Source organism: Rhineura floridana, chromosome 3 (genome assembly GCF_030035675.1).
Source record: "Rhineura floridana isolate rRhiFlo1 chromosome 3, rRhiFlo1.hap2, whole genome shotgun sequence".
In the NCBI taxonomy this organism is placed as follows: Eukaryota; Metazoa; Chordata; class Lepidosauria; order Squamata; family Rhineuridae; genus Rhineura; species Rhineura floridana.
Window position 1 is genome coordinate 221,394,409 of NC_084482.1, and position 21,423 is coordinate 221,415,831.

The 21,423-nt window shown below is 44.9% G+C and overlaps 1 pseudogene; it reads left to right on the forward strand.

Annotated features, from left to right (window-relative positions):
* Nucleotides 1-2,507: 2,507 nt before the first annotated feature.
* LOC133381707 (zinc finger protein 91-like) lies at nt 2,508-21,423 on the forward strand (annotated as a pseudogene).

Genomic DNA, 21,423 nt, shown 5'->3' on the forward strand with positions numbered 1-21,423 from the left:
CATCCACTCTGTGTGGGGCCTTCCACATCTGTGGAAGTGTGTGTGTCTATTGTATTGGAATCACAGTTTAATGCTGAACTATGTCCACAGAGACCCAGGTTCAAATCCCTGCTCAGGAGTGAAATTCAGGTGGTGTCCTGGTCCCAGTGACAGTGTTGTTGTGAAGACAAAAGGAGGGGCACAAATTATGTTTCCCACGGTGAGCTCATTAGAGGAAAGCCTGCACAGAAATATAAAAATATATTGAAATGTTTGGATAAACCTATAATAAGCAAATCAACTTATTACCCCAGTTGCTCAACCCTGTGTGGTGAGTTTGCTGTTAAGCTTTCCACCTTGTGCATCACCTCTCCAACTTGGAGTAGTGTTCTGTAACTTGGTGCCCTCCAGGTATGGTTGGACCAACTCCCATCAGCCCTGGACAACATGGCAAAACGCCAGGGATGATGGGAGTTGTAGTCCAGAAATGTCTAAAGGTTAACTCAGATTATACAAGTGGATGGTACCAAATAACGTGTCCTGCTGATCTTGAAATGGATGTATTGCAAGTAGTTCTTCATACTCTTTTCATTGCCCAGTGAGCTGAACCAGACTGAATGCATCTCATTTTTCCTCTCCCCATATTTCTGATGGAAAGACTGGAGGTGTTTTGCATCCCCAGGAAGCTCCAAGATGGAGTCATTTGACCAAATTCACCCCCAGTATTTCTTGACAATGTGTGCAAAACCTATTTTTTTGCCAACTGTCAGGAAGATGACATGGAATTAATATCTGTGCAGATTAAATTTTTAATTATATCCCTGATGAAAAGGCCCAATAATAAAGCCTGAAATGGTTCACAATGTGACGAAGAAACTCTGTGGGGCTCAGGAATTAAAGACTTTACGGAAGCAGAAGCAGAGATGAGAGGTGAGGGGTCCGACATGGGTGAAATTCCTGGGGGTAGCAAAGGACAGAAAAGGTGCCCAAGCATGGAGAAAAGTCTGGAAGAAACTGGAGAATGTTCTGAGAGAGATTTGGGGCCTTTAAGGCCTTTTGCAGATCAAGCATTGTGGGGGAAAACAACAGAGGAAAGGGACGTGCCATTTATTGATTTGGATTGAGGCTGCTTATAACATTCAAACCTCTGGAACCCAAATTTGCATGAAGGATGAAATCCCTCCCATCCTCCGTCTCTCCCCTGCAGGCCTTTGAGAGCTGCTCCCTACGAAACGTGCATCATGGTGAAAGCTGTGGGAGTCCCAGAGCTGGCCTAGTTTACTCCTCCCTCTCAGGCAGCGCCATGGCCTCAGAGGCACCGTCCAGATTGTCTTTTTTCTGGGATGGAGTGGAAAGAGCAGCCGGGCAGCCCAATCAGGTAAGGGGAGGATCATTGGGGGAGAGACCGAGGGGACAGCTGGGGTGTGTCTCCCTGAGCGTACTGGGGAGGGCTGTGGGAGAATACTACCTCTGAGGCTCCATAAGGAGAGCTTGCCGGATCAGGCCAATAGCCCGTCTGTTCCAGCAGCCGGTTCTTGCAGTGGCCGACCAGATGCCTGTGGGAAGCCTGCAAGCAGGACCTGAACACATGAGCACTCGCCCCACTTGTGATTCGGTGACACGTGTCTGGCAGAACTCTGGCAAAACTCCTAAAATACACTCTTGGAGAGGTGGGATCTTTTTCGAGAGTCAATCAAGCTCTGCCCTGCAATTGTGTCTGAGCAGTGTAAAATCCAGAAATACTCACCCCCACAAAAGCTAAATAAAAAGTAACTGTACTAAAGAAATGCAAAGAAAAAGAGAGTGGGACAGCTTCAAGAGAGTCACACGGCTTGGTACCAAAATACCTGATGGAATGCCTCTCCTGACACGAACCCACCCGTACACTACGCTTAACATCTAAGGCCCTCTTCCGGGTGCCCACTCCGAGGGAAACTCGGAGTCTGGCAATAAGGGAGAGAGCCTTCTGAGTGGTGGCCCCCAAATTATGGAATGATTTCTGTGATGAGGTGAGCCTGGCGCCAACACTGTTATGTTTTCCGCGCCAGGTCAAGACTTTCCTCTTCTCCCAGGCATTTTAGCATGTGCTTTTAGATTGCTTTTTAAAATGTATTTTTAGATTTCTATATTGTTTTTGTGGTAAACCACCCAGAGAGCTTCGGCTATGGGGTTGTATATAAATGCAATAAAATTAATTAATTAATTAATTAATCCCAGCATGCCCCACTGGTCAGGCTATTAGTACGATATGAACCAAAGTGTAGCTGCCAAGTGTCCTGCTCTGTTGCCATTCCCAGCATACTGCCTCTGGCAGTGGAGGGAATGCATTGCCATTGTGGCTCGTAGCCACTGATGTCCTGATCCTCCATGGATTTGTCCAATCTTCTTTGAAAGCTATTCAAGTTTTTGGCTGAGCAAATGGTACATGTTGGAGAAACTGCCTCTCCTTTTTCCAGGATCTGTTGCCCTTCCAGGGTCTGGTGACCTTTGAGGAGGTGGCCGTGTATTTCACGGAGGAGGAATGGGCCCTGCTGGATCCTGGCCAAAGAGCTCTGCACAGGGAAGTCATGGAGGAGAATTATGAGACGGTGGCCTCTCTCGGTATGGGCACTTTTCCCCCTTGACTGATGAATGTTGAAGGTATGGATTTAGTACCTGTGCTATTTAACCTTCCACTGCAGGGATGCTGTCGTGGAAATGGGTGCCTGGGCCCTGGATATTTGGGGAGGGACTGCAGCTCAGAAGGGGAACACCTGCTTTGCATGTAGAAGGTCCAAGGTTTAGTCCCTGGCAGCTCCAAGAGGGGTGAAAGGATCCGGTAGGAGGTGCTGGGAAAGGTCTTTCTCTGCCTGACATCCACAGCTAGTTGCTGTAAGCAGGCAGGACTAGATGGACCAATGTGATCTGGTAGAATGCAGCTTCCTCTGTTCTTGGGGCTTTTTGATCATTCAGTGCAAAAAGTGCCCCTCCCTGCCGCCTTTTGCTGCCCCATGATGAAAAATCTTACCTTGCAGCTGGAGGAGGAGAGGGCAGGAGCTCCCAAACTCCAGCAGAGCATCTTCTCCTGCATCCTCAGCAGATCATTGACACTCTGTGCCTTGAACTCTAACCTCCCAGTGGGAAGAGATGCTCCCGGGAGCACCCGCTGCCTCCTCCCTCTGCCTTCCACTGCCCAAAGGTCAGCTTTTGTCTTTGAAGCAGGAAGAAGCGGCAGTTTGGAGAAGAGGAAGCAGAGGTGGAGGCTACAGTTTGTAGGGAATGACCTCCAGAAGACAGGACAGAGAACACGATTTAGCTTTGCCAGCCCTGGTGGGAAGTCTGGAAGCAGAAATGGAGCACAGAGACTCTTTGACTCAGGCAGGGACACAGCAAAGGCAGCAGGCAAGAGGGACCCTGAGAAAGGCTCTCTGCCAGGTGGAACAAGTGCCATTCCCTCAGCTAGCAGACATCCCAGGAAAGCTGGAATTGCAGCAGCGCCCTTGACGGGACCTTTTCTGCAGCAGGAAAGGGTCCAGAGAAGGCAGGAACCTGCGGTGATGAATGAAAAGCAGGGGAGGGTGATGGAGTCAGACCCCGGTTGACATCTGGGGCTAAGAGAGATTTCAAGCAGCAAAAGGAACCGCACAAACTGGAATGCAGAGTGGGACCAATTTTACTCCTTAGGGTACTTTTTCCCATCAGGCCTCTTTGTTTGTTTGCAAAGTGACCCATATAGAAGCCATTTTTAAAGCTCATATTGGCAATATTGAGATGGAGGGTCTCCCAGGCTCATAAATTAGTAGCCAGCCAACAACACCCCCACATGTATGAATCTGCCTTTGCTTGAAGATCAGGAGATGAGGCCTTCCTGGTGGTCCCTACACAGGATGAGGTACATGGTCATTTTTCAGTAATGGCTCCTCGACATGGAACATTCTCCCTACGTCAGGCCTCGTCTCTTTATATTTCCATGCCGTCGGTGAAGACATCTTTTTGGAAGGTGTTCGGAGGAAGACAGACCCGAAATTCCTGCTGGTTTTAATAGTTGTCATTCAGTGTTTTATTGTGTGTTTGGATAGACTGTGGGAGTTTTTTGGGATGTTTATATATTCTTATCTACTTCTTCTTTATTATAAACTGTCCTGTCCAGAATGGTGACGTATAATTCACCTACATGACAATGAATAAGTAAATATCCACTAATAGCAGAGCTGTAAAAAAATGGAAGAAAATAACGAACTGATAACAGAAACCAGCAATGCCCAATATTGCACCTCATCTTCCTCTCTTCCCTCCTGCAGTAGCAGAAGCAAGACAGGCGTGCACGTGTGTGATATACATAATAGTTTTTGCCGGCAGTTAGGTCTGACCAGGTGAACCAAGTGGCCAGAGATCCCAGCCAAGAATCTTTTTAGGTCTAGGAATATCTAATGGCCGATCAAGAAAGGAAATCTTTATCAGTGTCTATGTATAATTAACACGTCTAATTTACTGTACTTTGTGGACATAGCCACATATCAGAACATAGGTCTTACACAGCACATACAAAGGGGATGTACGCTAACGTGTTGCATTTCAAAGGACAGCATAGGTCACATTGATTTCCATCTGAAAAGGAGTGATCTCACCTTTGCTGCGTGTGGACCTTAACACTCAGAGCAGGTGGTTCTTTCTTCGACCAGTGTCACGGACAACTGGTAAAAATCCCCAAGGCTGTCTGTCTTTTATAGCTCTAGTTTGTATCTATCTAGACCAGGGTTTCCCGACCTTTGAGCCACAGATGTTGTGGGACTACAACTCCCATCAGCCCCATCCAGCATGGCCAATGGTCAGGAATTATGGGAACTGTAGTCCAGCAACATCTGTGGACCAAAGGTTGGGAAACCCTGATCTAGACTCTGTCAGTTCATGCTCATATTACTACTATACTCTTGTTTCCATCATTTGAACTCTCATCCTAACCTGCATCTTGATGCTGATGTTGTATTCTAATAAGTTCTCCTGACTCACCCCTGTACAGCTTCAGCCATATATAGACATGATCATTGGCTGAATGCCCGGACTCCTTATAAAATGTTGATACTTTACGGGAAAGAATTTATTTTGGAACTACTGTAAACAAAACTCAAAGGAAAAAAGACACTTTAACTGGCAGCTTGTCTTTTTACTCATGTTTTGGCTTGTATTGTTTGCGCTACTTTTCCACACATAATTCTATGTAAATCAATTATAAAGAATTGGAGATGGCCAATTTCTATAAATACAGGTGGCCTGTGACACAGTGAATTGCATCTGCTGTTGCTGACTTTACTAGGTTCTGCCCTAGTAGTTTGCAGCCTACTAAGAAGCTGGCTTTACTAGGTTCACCCCCAACAGGCATTTCAAGATGAGCTTCATGCCCAGTGGACGCATGTTCACAAGTGCCAGACTGACCCTACTTGGTCCACACAACTCTGTTCTATTCACCGAGAGCAGGACTTACCAGATCAAAATTATACCTTTTCTTATCTATAAAAATCTCTGTTTGTAAGGGCTGAATATTTTCTGGTCAAAAGTAACTAGTCTTGTCTATTTCCTTCAAAGAGTCAGACCTCCATTCGTGTTGGGAAGAAAGAAAAGATCCCTTTATCCAGATGTTCAGCTGCGTTGAGGCCCCATTTTGGTTTGGAAATTGTAGGATTTTTCACTTCCTGTGTAATATGATTCGTTGCAGATTAATTGACCCATCAGGGTGTGAGTTCTCCTGGAGAACATCTTTGATGTCTTTAAGAAGAGCCTGCTGGATCAGGCCAATGGCAGCATGCCTATAGGAAGCAAGCAAGCAGGACCTGAGTGCAACCCTTGCCCCGTTGGGAGCACAGTGACTGTCTTAAAGCTGCAAAGTGCTCTCTGAAGCACCCTTCCCCCTCCTTTCATAGTGCAGGGAGGGAGGGAAAAAAGGTGCCTTTCAGATGGGCTGCCTGCCAGAGAAGTCCCATGCACAACCGATCTTTCTAAAAAGCAGTGGCTTCCAAAAGGGAACAGGCACCCACAGCCAAGCTGAGGCCTTGGCTTGCCACCCCACGCTGCTTCTTTCAACTTCAGGAGCTGAATGGGGCTGCTTCACAGAGCAGTGCTGGGAGGGAGAAGTGATTTCCATCCAATGGAAACAGCTTCCCCTTCCTTGAGCAAAGCCCCCTCCAACCGCTGATCAGCTGACTGGCAGAAGTGCGCCCCAGTCCAGCAAAGGCGCAATTGGCAGCCCGTTTCAAGGTGCTGGTGGTTCTTTTGAAGCCTCACCTTTATCTGCCGCACATCTGATGTCAGATCGGAGGGTGGTGCCTTTGTCCTCCCTGTAGACTTCCCATTCGCATCTGATCAGGCACTGTGAGGATGCTGGACTAGATATTTATTTTATTTATTTATTTATTTTATTTAATTGATATACCGCCCTAAGCCAAAAAGGCTCTCTGGGCGGTGTACATGAGAGATAAAACAAGCACAATATATAAATACAATAAGTATAACAAAATCAAAGATCAAAACAAACAATAACAAAGAACCAACAACGTCAAAATACAACAATAATGAAAATACTGATAAAATACACTATAAAATACAATTTAAAATACACTTTAAAATGCCTGGGAGTATAAAAAGGGTTTCACCTGGTGCCGAAAGGATAGCAGCATCGGCGCCAGGCATACGTCATCGGGGAGACTATTCCACAGTTCGGGGGCCACTACCGAAAAGGCCCTAGTTCTAGTCACAACCCTCTGGGCTTCTCGATGGGATGGCACCCGTTGGAGGGCCTTAGATGTTGAGCGCAGTGTACGGGTAGGTTCATATTGGGAGAGGCGTTCCACCAGGTATTGCAGTCCCATGCTGTGTAGGGCTTTATAGGTCAAAACCAGCCCTTTGAATTTAGCCCGGAAACAAATAGGAAGCCAGTGCAGATGAGCCAGAACAGGTGTTATATGAGCAGACCTTCTGGTCCACGTCAGTAATCTGGCCTCTGCATTCTGGACTAGCTGTAGTTTCTGAACTATCTTCAAGGGCAGCCCAACGTAGAGCACATTGCAGTAGTCCAGCCTAGATGTTACCAGAGCGTGAACAACTGAGGCAAGGTCATCACTGTCCAGATAGGGACGTAGCTGGGCTACCAGTCGAAGATGGTAGAAAGCATTCCGTGCCACCGAGGCCACCTGGGTCTCGAGAGACAAGGAGGGATCGAAAAGAACTCCCAAGCTACAAACCTGTTCCTTCAAGGGGAGTGTAACCCCATCAAGAACAGGATGAACATCCTCCATCTGGGCAGTGAAGGCACTCACCAACAGCATCTCGGTCTTGTCAGGATTGAGCTTCAGTTTGTTAGCCCCCATCCAGTCCATTATCACGGCCAGGCAGCGGTTTAGCATATTAACAGCCTCACCTGAAGAGGATGAAAAGGAGAAATAGAGCTGCGTGTCATCAGCGTACTGGTGATAACGCACCCCAAAACTCCTGTTGACCACACCCAGTGGCTGCATGTAGATGTTAAAAAGCATGGGGGACAGTACCGATCCCTGTGGGACTCCACAATGGAGAGTCCAGGGTGTCGAGCAATGTTCCCCAAGCACTACCTTCTGGTGACGACCCACCAAGTAGGAGCGGAGCCACTGCCAAGCAGTACCCCCGACTCCGAACTCCGTGAGTCTCCCCAGAAGGATACCATGGTCGATGGTATCAAAAGCAGCTGAGAGATCAAGGAGAATCAACAGGGTCACACTCCCCCTGTCCCTCTCCCGACAGAGGTCATCGTACAGGGCGACCAAGGCTGTTTCGGTGCCATAACCGGGCCTAAAACCGGATTGAAATGGATCAAGATAATCAGTGTCATCCAAGAGCGTCTGGAGCTGGCCGGCAACCATCCGCTCCAGGATCTTGCCCAGGAACGGAACATTCGCCACAGGTCTATAGTTGTTCAAGTTATCTGGGTCCAAGGAGGGTTTCTTCAGGAGTGGTCTCACCACCGCCTCTTTTAGGCAGTCAGGGACCACTCCCTCTCTTAAAGAGGCATTTATTACCTCCTTGGCCCAGCCGGCAGTTCCGGTCCTGCCAGCTTTCACCAGCCAAGAGGGGCAAGGATCCAGTACAGATGTGGTCGCCCGCACCAGTCCAAGGATCCTGTCAACATCCTCAAGCTGCACAGACTGAAACTCATCCAATAAATGAGGACAAGACCGTGATCTGGATACTTCATTAGGTCCAACTGCTATAATATTGGAGTCTAAGTCCCGGCGAATGCATGCGATCTCATCTTGGAAGTGCTCGGCGAACTCATCACAGCGGGCTACAGATGAATCTATAATATCCCGAGGACCAGAATGTAAAAGCCCTCGCACAATTTTAAAGAGCTCCGCTGGGCGGGAGAGTGATGACTTAATAGTATCAGCAAAATATCTCTTTTTTGCTGCCCTCACCGCTACTATATACTGCTAAGAACAAGCACTTACCAAGGTGTAATTGCATTCATCGGGAGTTCACCTCCATCTGCACTCAAGCCTCCTCCTCTCTTGCTTCATCGCTCTCAGCTCCAAGGTATACCATGGAGCTGTATGAGCTCTGCATAGGAGGGGGCGCATGGGAGTGATCGTGTCAACCGCCCGGGTCATTTCCGTATTCCACAGTTCAACCAGGGCTTGGACAGGAGCGCCAGTCTTCTCAGTCGGAAAAACCCCCAGAGCCCTTTGGAAACCCTCAGGATCCATTAGTCTCCGGGGGCAGACCAATTTAATAGGTCTCCCGCCCTTGCAGAGGGAAAGGGCTGCTGTGAGCCTAAACTTCAGCAAGCGGTGATCTGTCCATGACAAAGGCATAGATGATAAATCCCCAACCTCCAGATCACCATCTCCATGTCCAGTGACGAAGATCAAATCAAGGGTATGTCCCGACACATGCGTCGGGCCAGAAACAAATTGAGACAGCCCCATGGTTGTCATGGAAACCATGAAGTCCTGAGCCGCCCCAGATAAAGCAGATAGGCCTGTGGTCTGATTCCACAGGGCTGTTCTGAGGAAGAGCCGCTAGGTTGAAGTTTCTTTTCTACCTGCTGAGGAATCCCCCAAATTAAGATGGCTGGATTGGTTTCCACAGAGCCCCTGAGTGGAGATTTATGTACACCTCCAGGCAACTGGTCAGGAGGATAACTTGGGTCCCTGTACTAATCAGTTCCAGATCTAAAATCTTTGTTTCCTTTGGGGAGGAGAGGATAATTTGGGAATGTCAAAACTAGGCTTCACCTCTTGGCTGGAAGAGCATGATCCAGTTGTATGTGGCTCTGATGAAAGGGTGAGATCAGTAGGTATGGACTTGAAAGATTACTCAGGGAAGCTGTAGAAGGATTTCACAACACTGAATCTTGGTGGTCTCCAGGAACCTAGAGGGAGTACCCCAACACCTCAAATACCCCACGCTTCCCCCACATAGGTGTAGGGTTGGCAATAGCGTGTGCTATGTGCCTTTGAAGCACTCTCTATTTTCAGCAGTAATCAAAAGTGTGACATCAAATATAAATGCTTTCTTAAAAGAGGAAAGAGGAAAATTACAAGCATGCACATTCACTGACCGGCTGTTTTGACTGCAGTCAAATTATTAGGAATCAAGGAGAAGTGAGCTGTGCCCAGTTTGTCCTGTTCTGCAGACTTGCTGCCCTTCTCTTCCCCCACACCCCACTTTTCATTCCATACTATTTTAGAAATATATATCACAGTTGTATGGCAGTAGGAGGAAAATCCAGACAAATCTGGGCTTAATGACATCAAGTGTTATATGGACCTGAAAGGAATTTATGTTGCTGTGTGATACTGTAGGATATTCAGGTAACCTTGCTTTCATCTGGCCATGCAAAGATAACGTAAAATCTTTATTACGGTCCAAGACCAGCGGTATATTTACGGATCCTCTGAATATCAGAGTGGAGATAGAATACAATACAGTATCATTGCAGTGAGAAAGCTAAAAAGCTAAAACCGGGTCCACATAGTAATCTAGCTAAAACCTTGATCTAATAGACATCGCATTAGGTCCCTCCTGCGAGCCATAGCAGCTGTGCAGAACGAGGCGACCTCAGAGTGATCCGTGATTCTGAATCTGCTGTTAAATATTGTAAAATCATAGCTTCTGGGCTCAGAGGAAGATTAGATAAAAGTGGGGAGATGAACTTAAGGCGGAGATCTGAATAAAAAGGGCAGCAAAGTAGTACAAGGTTCACTGTCTCCACCGCATCTGCTCCACAGGGGCAAGTTCAATCATAATTATCAACGCCCCTGTATCTACCCTCCATAGTGCCGAGGGCAGAACATTGAATCGTGCCAGGGTAAAAGCTCTCCTGAGTTTTGAGGTAGATAAACTTGAAATGTAAGTGGCCAAGTTACAGGGATTTACATTAATACTGCATTGTGAATAAGCGGCAACTAGGCTCATGTTGTTCTGATACTCAACATCTTTGAGGCGTTGGATGATTGTTGTGTTAGCGGTCGTATGGCCTAGGGCACCAATCGCTGGGAGCGAAAAACCGAGAGTTCCGAGTTTGTGAATCATTACCCGTTGCCATTGAGATTGGAAGGAATCTTCCAAAGTTAATGGGGGCAATCCCGTGGGTAAAAATAGCAGCTTCATCTAGTAGTTAAATTTTAATATCCAAGCGTGGGTCTCAATCAGAAGGGCACCTAATTCCAAGCATAAGGTCACACTGGGGACACATCTCGGAGCGCCCAAAACAGACCTCATGAATTTAGATTGTACCCTCTCCAACAATGCATAATTGCCTCCACTACAAATTTGGGTCCCGTAAAGACGTTGAGGAAGCACCTTGGCGTTGAATACCTGGACTGCTGCCGGAATGTACTGACCGCCCTTTGTATAAAAGAAGGTCAGTAAAGCTCTGGCTGATTTCTGTGCAGTCGCAGCAGACTGGACAAAATGCGCATTCCAAGAACCTAAGGGATGGAATGCAATGCCAAGGTAACTGAAGGCATTGACTTGGTCAATAATATGGTTGTCAATTTGCCCACGGTGTTTATGTCTACTTTTGGCAAAAACTAAAACCTTGCATTTCGCATAGTTAATTCTCAAAAGTTCATCCACACAAAAGGAGGCAAGTTCTCTTAAGAGATGACATAAGCCCACCTGCGTTTGGCATAACAGGGCAATGTCGTCGGCATATAGAAGACAGGTTAAGTGTCTCCTTGCCAAGACAGGAGGGTGAGAGTTTACTGCCAACAGGCGTTTTGTCAGCGAGTTTATATAGATATTGAATAGGGAGGGAGGGCCATGCAAAGATAAAAGGGGGAGAATTATGGAGATGTAAAAATAGAGAAGCAGATAATTGGGCTTCATCTGTGATGAAATGCTTTGTTTTTGCCTTGAAATTCCAATGTGTTTTTTTCAACCCTCTTCCCCCTCAGCAGGTGACTGGCAGAATGAGAATTATAGAAAACCACAGATGGTGCCACTGGTAATAGCCAAGACTGAGAGTCAAAAAGAGATATTTGGAAATCACAGGGGACCAAAATCGTCTGAAAGAAAGCAGCCAAAGAATGGGAGCAAGAAATCCTCTACTTGTCATAGTTTTCATCAAAGAACACAAACCGGAGAAAAACCATTTAAATGCATGGAATTTGGAAAGAGCTTCAGTGTAAAAACTAGCCTTACTTCACATCACAGAACCCACACAGGGGAGAAACCATTTAAATGCAGGGAATGTGGAAAAAGCTTTACTCGGAACGATCATCTTACTTCACATAAAAGAACCCACACAGGAGAGAAACCTTTTAAATGCAGAGAGTGTGAAAAGAGCTTCAGTCTAACCAGTAGCCTTAAATTACATCACCGAAAACACACAGGGGAGAAACCATTTAAATGCATGGTGTGTGGAAAGAGCTTCAGTCAGAGCAGTGACCTTACTTTGCATCAAAGAACCCACACAGGGGAGAAGCCATTTAAATGCAAAGTGTGTGGAAAGAGCTTCAGTCAGAGTGGTAACCTTACATTACATGAAAGAACACACACAGGGGAGAAACCATTTAAATGCATGGAGTGTGGACAGGGCTTTAGTCAGAGAAGTAAGCTTACTTCACATCAAAGAACCCACACAGGGGAGAAGCCATTTAAATGTAAGGAGTGTGGAAAGAACTTCAGTCAGGGCGGTCACCTTACATCGCATCAAAGAACCCATACAGGGGAGAAGCCATTTAAATGCAGTGAGTGTGGAAAGAGCTTCAGTGTAAGCAGTAGCCTTACTTCGCATCACAGAACCCACACAGTGGAGAAACCATTTAAATGCAGGGAATGTGGAAAAAGCTTTACTCAGAACAATCATCTTACTTCACATCAAAGAACCCACACAGGAGAGAAACCTTTTAAATGTATGGAGTGTGGAAAAAGCTTCAGTGTAAGCAATAAACTTATTTTACATCAGAGAACTCACACAGGGGAGAAGCCATTTAAATGCAAGCAGTGTGGAAAGAGCTTTAGACACAAGCGGTACCTTACAGTACATGAAAGAACCCACACTGGAGAAAAACCATTTAAATGCAGTGAGTGCGGAAAGAGCTTCAGTGTAAGCAGTAGCCTGAAATTACATCACCGAACACACACAGGGGAGAAACCATTTAAATGTATGGAGTGTGGAAAGAGCTTCAGTGTAAGCAATAAACTTATTTTACATCAGAGAACTCACACAGGGGAGAAGCCATTTAAACGCAAGCAGTGTGGAAAGAGCTTTAGACACAAGCGGTACCTTACAGTACATGAAAGAACCCACACTGGAGAAAAACCATTTAAATGCAGTGAGTGCGGAAAGAGCTTCAGTGTAAGCAGTAGCCTGAAATTACATCAGCGAACACACACAGGGGAGAAACCATTTAAATGCAGAGAGTGTGGAAAGTGCTTCAGTCAGAACGGTAGCCTTACTTCGCATCAAAGAACCCACACAGGCGAGAAACCATTTAAATGCAGGGAATGTGGAAAGAGCTTCAGTCAGAGCATTCACCTTACTTTGCATCACAGAACACACACAGGGGAGAAACCATTTAAATGCAGAGAGTGTGGAATGAGCTTCAGTCAGAGCAGTGACCTTACTTCGCATCAAAGAACTCACACAGGGGAGAAGCCATTTAAATGCAAGCAGTGTGGAAAGTGTTTCAGTCAGAACAGTAGCCTTACTTTACATGAAAGAACCCACACAGGCGAGAAACCATTTAAATGCAGGGAATGTGGAAAGAGCTTCAGTCAGAGCAGTAAACTTACTGTACATGCAAAGCAGGTGTTCCCCCTCTGAGCTGCAGTCCCTCCCCAAATATCTGGGGCTCAGCCACCCATTTCTCTAACAACACCCCTGCCGGGGAAGGTTAAATAGCACAGGTACTAAATTCATATCTTCAGCATTCATCAGTCAAGGGGGAAAAGTGCCCTTACCGAGAGAGGCCACCGTCTCATAATTCTCCTCCATGACTTCCCTGTGCAGAGCTCTTTGGCCGGGATCCAGCAGGGCCCATTCCTCCTCTGTGAAATACACGGCCACCTCCTCAAAGGTCACCAGACCCTGGAAGGGCAACAGATCCTGGAAAAAGAAGAGGCAATTTCTCCAAACATGTACCATTTGCTCAGCCAAAAACTTGAATAGCTTTCAAAGAAGATTGGACAAATCCATGGAGGATCAGGACATCAGTGGCTATGAGCCACAATGGCAATGCATTCCCTCCACTGCCAGAGGCAGTATGCTGGGAATGGCAACAGAGCAGGACACTTAGCAGCTACACTTTGGTTCATATCGTACTAATAGCCTGACCAGTGGGGCATGCTGGGATTAATTAATTAATTAATTAATTTTATTGCATTTATATACAACCCCATAGCCGAAGCTCTCTGGGTGGTTTACCACAAAAGCAATATAGAAATCTAAAAATACATTTTAAAAAGCAATTTAAAAGCACATGCTAAAATGCCTGGGAGAAGAGGAAAGTCTTGACCTGGTGCCGAAAAGATAACAGTGTTGGCGCCAGGCGCACCTCATCACAGAAATCATTCCATAATTTGGGGGCCACCACTGAGAAGGCCCTCTCCCTTGTTGCCAGACTCCGAGTTTCCCTCGGAGTGGGCACCCGGAGGAGGGCCTTAGATGTTAAGCGTAGTGTACGAGTGGGTTCGTGTCAGGAGAGGCGTTCCATCAGGTATTTTGGTACCAAGCCGTGTGACTCTCTTGAAGCTGTCCCACTCTCTTTTTCTTTGCATTTCTTTAGTACAGTTACATTTTATTTAGCTTTTGTGGGGGTGAGTATTTCTGGATTTTACACTGCTTAGACACAATTACAGGGCAGAGCTTGATTGGCTCTCAAAAAAGATCCCACCTCTCCAAGAGTGTATTTTAGGAGTTTTGCCAGAGTTCTGCCAGACACGTGTCACCGAATCACAAGTGGGGCGAGTGCTCATGTGTTCAGGTCCTGCTTGCAGGCTTCCCACAGGCATCTGGTCGGCCACTGCAAGAACCGGCTGCTGGAACAGACGGGCTATTGGCCTGATCCGGCAGGCTCTCCTTATGCAGCCTCAGAGGTAGTATTCTCCCAGAGCCCTCCCCACTACGCTCAGGGAGATCCACCCCAGCTGTCCCCTCGGTCTCTCCCCCAATGATGCTCCCCTTACCTGATTGGGCTGCCCGGCTATCTTTCCACTCTATCCCACAAAAGAGACAATCCGGACGGTGCCTCTGAGGCCATGGCGCTGCCTGAGAGGGAGGAGTAAACTAGGCCAGTTCTGGGACTCCCACACCTTTCGCCACAATACATGTTTTGTAGGGAGCAGCTCTCAAGGGCCTGCAGGGGAGAGACGGAGGATGGGAGGGATTTCACTCTTCATGCAAATTTGGGTTCCAGAGGTTTGAATGTTACAAGCAGCCTCAATCCAAATCAATAAATGGCACATCCCTTTCCTCTGTTGTTTTCCCCCACAATGCTTGATCTGCAAAAGGCCTTAAAGGCCCCAAATCTCTCTCAGAACATTCTCCAGTTTCTTCCAGACTTTTCTCCATGCTTGGGCACCTCTTCTGTCCTTTGCTACCCCCAGGAATTTCACCCATCTCGGACCCCTCACCTCTCATCTCTGCTTCTGCTTCCGCAAAGTCTTTAATTCCTGAGCCCCACAGAGTTTCTTCGTCACATTGTGAACCATTTCAGGCTTTATTATTGGGCCCTTTTCATCAGGGATATAATTAAAAATTTAATCTGCACAGATATTAATTCCATGTCATCTCCATGACAGTTGGCAAAAAAATAGGTTTTGCACACATTGTAAAGAAATACTGGGGGTGAATTTGGTCAAATTACCACAGGCCTGCTTACAAGTGCCTGTACGCTAATGCTAGGAGCCTGCGAACCAAGATGGGAGAACTGGAGTGCTTGGTCTTAGAGGAGAGCATTGATATAGTGAGCATAACGGAGACCTGGTGGAATGGAGGAAACCAGTGGGATACGGTTATCCCTGGATATAAACTATATCGGAAGGACAGGGAAGGACGTATTGGTGGCGGAGTCGCTCTATACGTGAAAGAAGGCATTGAATCCAGCAAGCTCGAAACCCCAAAAGAGGCAGACTCCTCCACAGAATCGTTGTGGGTGGTGATAACATGCCCCAGGAGGGACTTAATACTGGGAACGATCTATCGTCCCCCTGATCAAAATGCTCAGGGAGAGCTTGAGATGAGATATGAAATTGAGGAAGCATCCAAACTAGGAAATGTGGTAGTAATGGGTGACTTCAACTACCCGGACATAGACTGGCTGCATATGTGTTCCAGTCATGACAAAGAAGCAAAGTTTCTAGATATTCTAAATGACTATTCCCTAGACCAGTTGGTCATGGAACCGACCAGAGGGACGGCAACCCTGGACTTAATCCTCAGTGGGGACCGGGACCTGGTGCAAGATGTAAGTGTTGTTGAACCGATTGGGAGCAGTGACCACAGTGCTATTAAATTAAACATACATGTAACTGGCCAATTGCCAAGAAAATCCAACACGGTCACATTTGACTTCAAAAGAGGAAACTTCACAAAAATGAGGGGATTGGTAAAAAGAAAGCTGAAAAACAAAGTCCAGAGGGTCACATCACTCGAAAATGCTTGGAAGTTGTTTAAAAACACTATATTAGAAGCTCAACTGGAGTGCATACCGCAGATCAGAAAAGGTACCGCCAGGGCCAAGATGATGCCAGCATGGTTAACGAGCAAAGTCAAATAAGCTCTTACAGGCAAAAAGTCTTCCTTCAAAAAATGGAAGTCTTGTCCAAATGAAGAAAATAAAAAAGAACACAAACTCTGGCAAAAGAAATGCAAGAAGACAATAAGGGATGCTAAAAAAGAATTTGAGGAGCACATTGCTAAGAACATAAAAACCAACAACAAAAAATTCTATAAATACATTCAAAGCAGGAGACCATCTAGGGAGACGATTGGACCCTTGGATGATAAGGGAGTCAAAGGTGTACTAAAGAACGATAAGGAGATTGCAGAGAAGCTAAATGAATTCTTTGCATCTGTCTTCACAGTGGAAGATATAGGGCAGATCCCTGAACCTGAACTAACATTTGCAGGAAGGGATTCTGAGGAACTGAGACAAATAGTGGTAACGAGAGAGGAAGTTCTAAGCTTAATGGACAATATAAAAACTGACAAATCACCGGGCCCGGATGGCATCCACCCGAGAGTTCTCAAAGAACTCAAATGTGAAATTGCTGATCTGCTAACTAAAATATGTAACTTGTCCCTTGGGTCCTCCTCCGTGCCTGAGGACTGGAAAGTGGCAAATGTAACGCCAATCTTCAAAAAGGGATCCAGAGGGGATCCCGGAAATTACAGGCCAGTTAGCTTAACTTCTGTCCCTGGAAAACTGGTAGAATTAAAGCTAGATTAACTAAGCACATAGAAGAACAAGCCTTGCTGAAGCAGAGCCAGCATGGCTTCTGCAAGGGAAAGTCCTGTCTCAGTAACCTATTAGAATTCTTTGAGAGTGTCAACAAGCATATAGATAGGGGTGATCCAGTGGACATAGTGTACTTAGACTTTCAAAAACCATTTGACAAGGTACCTCACCAAAGGCTTCTGAGGAAGCTTAGCAGTCATGGAATAAGAGAAGAGGTCCTCTTGCGGATAAGAAATTGGTTAAGAAGCAGAAAGCAGAGAGTAGGACAGTTCTCCCAATGGAGGGCTGTAGAAAGTGGAGTCCCTCAAGGATCGGTATTGGGACCTGTACTTTTCAACTTGTTCATTAATGACCTAGAATTAGGAGTGAGCAGTGAAGTGGCCAAGTTTGCTGATGACACTAAATTGTTCAGGGTTGTTAAAACAAAAAGGGATTGCGAAGAGCTCCAAAAAGACCTCTCCAAACTGAGTGAATGGGCAGAAAAATGGCAAATGCAATTCAATATAAATAAGTGTAAACTTATGCATATTGGAGCAAAAAATCTGAATTTCACATATACGCTCATGGGGTCTGAACTGGCGGTGACCGACCAGGAGAGAGACCTTGGGGTTGTAGTGGACAGCACGATGAAAATGTCGACCCAGTGTGCGGCAGCTGTGAAAAAGGCAAATTCCATGCTAGCAATAATTAGGAAAGGTATTGAAAATAAAACAGCCGATATCATAATGCCGTTGTATAAATCTATGGTGCGGACGCATTTGGAATACTGTGTACAGTTCTGGTCGCCTCATCTCAAAAAGGATATTATAGAGTTGGAAAAGGTTCAGAAGAGGGCAACCAGAATGACCAAGGGGATGGAGCAACTCCCTTACGAGGAAAGGTTGCAGCATTTGGGGCTTTTTAGTTTAGAGAAAAGGCGGGTCAGAGGAGACATGATAGAAGTGTATAAAATGATGCATGGCATTGAGAAAGTGGATAGAGAGACTTCCGGGAAGGGTGACTTAGCCTGTGCCTGCTTTTGAGACGGGCTCCTGCCTCAAAAGAAGCTTATTCAGATATATCAGTCAGAACTTTTTTTTTTTTTGACTGATAAAACTTCTCCCGGGTAGGGAGAAACGAAGAGATTAACCTCAAAGCCTATTTTTGTTGGGACGACCAGATCTCATTAATTTATGGGACGAGGTCCAGCCGACGAAGGTGGGACGGATTTTCAACAAGCTCTATCTGATAAAGCGAACGTTCATCTTTTCTTCAAAGAGAGAACGCACTAACAGGCAAGCACCCTTCTTTCTATATTTTTTTTTACTTGACTTAAATTGTTGCTGTAAAAAGAGATTTGCCAGATTGATCGGTTTTTGACATCTCACCGGGGAGCCATAACTTCTCTCTGCTATTCACTAATTAATAGCTTATCTCTGTTTTTGTTGCAAAAAGCTGTCCTGGATTTGCATTCTAAAGATATACACAGAAGAGGGATTTCTATTCCTGATTTTTATTCTGAAGAATATTATATTGTCTGAGACTACTCTCTTTTTGGTTTATTTTATTTTGACGAATCTGTTTCCTGACGACGCCATTAATTGTTTCGATCCTGGGAACTGCATTTTGTTTACTTAAGCATGGAGAGATAAGGCTGGCTGTTCTGTTTATACTGTGATGTCACCAAGTTTGGAGTATTAACCCAATTGTTGCTGAAATAAGAAGTGGTTCTCTTATATTTTTCTTTTAAAATGGCAATTAAGAAAGTGGCCGAGAATCTGGAAGTAATTATGTTTCAGAAAACAATGGATGAGATTGAGATAACGAAACGAACCCTGCGACAGGGTTGTAAGGAGCTGAAAATTGAATTGAGTAAAATGACGCAGGAGATTAAAGAAATAGGGGTCCCTGTGAGAGAGGAGACCCTGGAGACTGGAACAAACGTGGAACAGGAAAAAGACCTGCGACAGGGTTGTAAGGAGCTGAAAATTGAATTGAGCAAAATGACGCAGGAGCTTAAAGAAATAGGGGTCCCTGTGAGAGAGGAGACCCCGGAGACTGGAACAAACGTGGAACAGGAAAAAGATTTGGAGTTTATGGATTTTAGAAATAAAATCTACTGTTTGGAATTCAATGTTATCTCTGAAGAAATTAATGAAGATTCTAGAGACAAAGTTATCAATGGCATGGATAATCTTCTGGACTGGAATGAAGTGATGGAGCCTAATATAGAGAAAACCTATGGAATTAACTGCAGCCATGTGACAATGGAAAAACTTTCAAGAGATGAGCCAGTGCATTTTGAAAAAAAGAACAGAGATATGATTTTACAGCAGTATTTCAGCAACCTATTCAGAATGGATGGCAAGAAAATATTTGGGATAGAGGTAATTCCCATCAGACTCTTACTATATGACTATGGCTATGACAGCAAGATTATTATGGAATACTGATAATGGAAGATTGGACACTGAAATTACTGGACTTAACAAGACTATTGAAGATGGAAGATGGAAGATGGAACTAATAGGGATAATAGAATAATGGCTACTGAAATTATTGAACCTAACAGATTCTGATGAGATGGATTAATTGAAATGTTTATTTTGACTATGGTTATGACAATAAGATTATTATAATTAGTAATGAGATGGATTAATCGACATGCTTATTTGGAAAAAAATTGATAGATATATTTCTTAAAGAATTGAAACCTCTCTTTGACTTTTTGTGGAAAGAATAAAGTAATGTTTATGAGATTTGATGATTAAGTAAGATAACTACTGGAGGAAAGTGATTTTATAATATGATTTAAGAGACAGGATTGTTATATATTATAGACTTATAACTGATTTGATCTGTGACAAATGGGAAGTCAATATTTTACTCTTTATTTTTTTTTTTGTTTAACTATTTTTGATTTTGTTTTTTGTCTTTGAATGTTTTATGATTTTGTCTTGTATGTTTTATGAAAATCTGAATAAAAATTATTGTAAAAAAAAAAAAAAGAACCCACACAGGTGAGAAGCCATTTAAATGCATGGAGTGTGGAAAGAGCTTCAGTCGAAGCAGTGACCTTACTTCGCATCAAAGAACCCACACAGGGGAGAAGCCATTTAAATGCAAAGAGTGTGGAAAGAGCTTCAGTCAGAGTAGTAGCCTTACTTCACATCAAAGAACCCACACAGCGGAGAAGCCATTTAAATGCAGTGAGTGCGGAAAGAGCTTCAGTGTAAGCAGTAGCCTGAAATTACATCACCGAACACACACAGGGGAGAAACCATTTAAATGCATGGAGTGTGGACAGGGCTTTAGTCAGAGAAGTAAGCTTACTTCACATCAAAGAACCCACACAGGGGAGAAGCCATTTAAATGCAGTGAGTGCGGAAAGAGCTTCAGTGTAAGCAGTAGCCTGAAATTACATCACCAAACACACACAGGGGAGAAACCATTTAAATGCATGGAGTGTGGACAGGGCTTTAGTCAGAGAAGTAAGCTTACTTCACATCAAAGAACACACACAGGGGAGAAACCATTTAAATGCATGGAGTGTGGACAGGGGTTTAGTGAGAGAAGTAAGCTTACTTCACATCAAAGAACCCACACGGGGGAGAAGCCAGTTAAATGTAAGGAGTGTGGAAAGAGCTTCAGTCAGAGTGGTAACCTCAGGTTACATGAAAGAACACACACGGGAGAAACCATTTAAATGCAGTGAGTGCGGAAAGAGCTTCAGTCAGAGAAGTAATCTTACTTCACATCAAAGAACCCATACAGGGGAGAAACAATTTAAATGCAGTGAGTGTGGAAAGAGCTTCAGTCAGAGCAGTGACCTTATTTTACATCAAAGAACCCACACAGGGGAGAAGCCATTTAAATGCAAAGAGTGTGGAAAGAGCTTCAGTCAGAGTGGTAACCTCAGATTACATGAAAGAACACACACAGGGGAGAAACCATTTAAATGCAGTGAGTGCGGAAAGAGCTTCAGTGTAAGCATTAGCCTGAAATTACATCACCAAACACACACAGGGGAGAAACCATTTAAATGCAAGGAGTGTGGACAGGGCTTTAATAAGAGCAGTCACCTTACTTCACATCAAAGAACCCACACAGGGGAGAAGCCATTTAAATGTAACGAGTGTGGAAAGAGCTTCAGTCAGAGCGGTCACCTTACTTCACATCAAAGAACCCACACAGGGGAGAAACCGTTTAAATGCAGGGAGTGTGGAAAAAGCTTCAGTGTAAGCAGTAACCTTGTTTTACATCACAGAACCCACACGGGAGAAACCATTTAAATGTAGTGAGTGGAAAGAGGTTCAGTCAGAGCACACTTACTTCACATGAAAAAACACTGTGGAGTATCTTTTTTAATGCACGGAGTATGGAAAGAGATTCAATGAAAGCAGTAGGCTTACATCACAGGGGATACACAGGAGAAACAATTTAAATGCAGGGAGTATGGAAAGAACTTCAATGGGAGCCTCTCTTCATCTTGCAGGCTACATAGATTAAAGCCCTATACAGGTTGGGGCCAGGATGCTTAAAAAATTATCTC